The sequence below is a fragment of the Meleagris gallopavo genome, chromosome 1, assembly GCF_000146605.3.
Source record: "Meleagris gallopavo isolate NT-WF06-2002-E0010 breed Aviagen turkey brand Nicholas breeding stock chromosome 1, Turkey_5.1, whole genome shotgun sequence".
In the NCBI taxonomy this organism is placed as follows: Eukaryota; Metazoa; Chordata; class Aves; order Galliformes; family Phasianidae; genus Meleagris; species Meleagris gallopavo.
This window is the reverse complement of record NC_015011.2, coordinates 111,812,776-111,814,142: the sequence shown is the minus strand read 5'-3', so window position 1 is coordinate 111,814,142 and position 1,367 is coordinate 111,812,776.

Here is a 1,367-nt window from a genome sequence, read left to right as displayed (position 1 = left end):
AAGTACCCAACTCCCTAAGTTGTTCATATATTCTGATCTACACAGGGTATTTGAATATACCACTGGCATACAGGTTTGCTTTTTTTTTTTTTAAACAAACAGTAAATAAAGCTTTTCACAAGCAAAGTCATCTTTGTACATAGCTTGATAAATGCTGACACATGCAATGAGATTGTAGTAGAACATTGAAGTTATGAATATTTTCTGTCAGAAAGTGGATATTATTTAATCACATATTCAAATATAAGAAATTGTTCCACAACAGAGCAAACATTCCAACTCCCAATTCCTCTAAGTGAAATAGCAACATCATTAATGATTAACACTGATGTTCCACTCTGCTTATTATAACACACAAATACTTGAAGTGGCAATGTAATCAGCTATAACATGATAATTCTCCACATCAGCCTTTGGCTGCATTGTGATCTTTATATTTATCATAAATTCATTCTGAATCTTTCCTTGATATGCATCTTCCCTCACTGATAACTTTGAGCTCAGATTAAGAAATTGATTACCTTTCTTCTGATGCTTATAATGGAATCTTGAGACAGGCTTTACTAAATTTATTATATTTTCCTTTAACATATTGTAGAAATTATGGAATTGATGTGCCAATATCATTCTAAAAGTGATTCAAATGAAATACTGTGACATGATTTACACTTACAATCTTATGCACTCAGGCTTTAGAAGGCAAAGGTCTTATCAGAAAACTAAATCAAAACTTGAGTTTGCAAGATCAGCAGAAGATGTGTGCTACTGAGCAGCCACGTGATACTTAGAATCATAGAACATCCTGAGTTGGACTCTATAATCCTTTTGCACACTTTGCAACTCCTAGCTTCACACAGGATCACCCAGAATTCAAACCACATGTCTGAGAGTGTAGCCTAAATGCTTCTTGAACTCAGCAAGATCAGTTGGAGCTGCTCTGGGGAACCTGTTCCATGCCCAACCACTTACTCGTGAAGAATCTTTTCTTAACAACCAGCTTAAACAACTGACCAAGGTTTGCTGCAGAACATATCAGCCATCAAGTCCACCAGTAAAGTACATTTTAAAAATCCAAAGTTATGGAAAGAAATAAGTTACTTTATATAGAAAATATACATAATAAAAAGAAAACAAATGAGCAAATTTCATCAAAAACTGGGGGACTGGAAGTCCCTGAGGGAGGTGATCCTCCCCCTCTATTCTGCCCTGGTAAGGCCTCATCTGGAGTACTGTGTCCAGTTCTGGGCTCCTCAGTACAAAAAAGACAGGGATCTCTTGGAAAGAGTCCAGCGGAGGGCCACAAAGATGGTGAAGGGCCTGGAGCATCTCCCCTATGAAGAAAGGCTGAGTGAAGTGGGTCTGTTTAG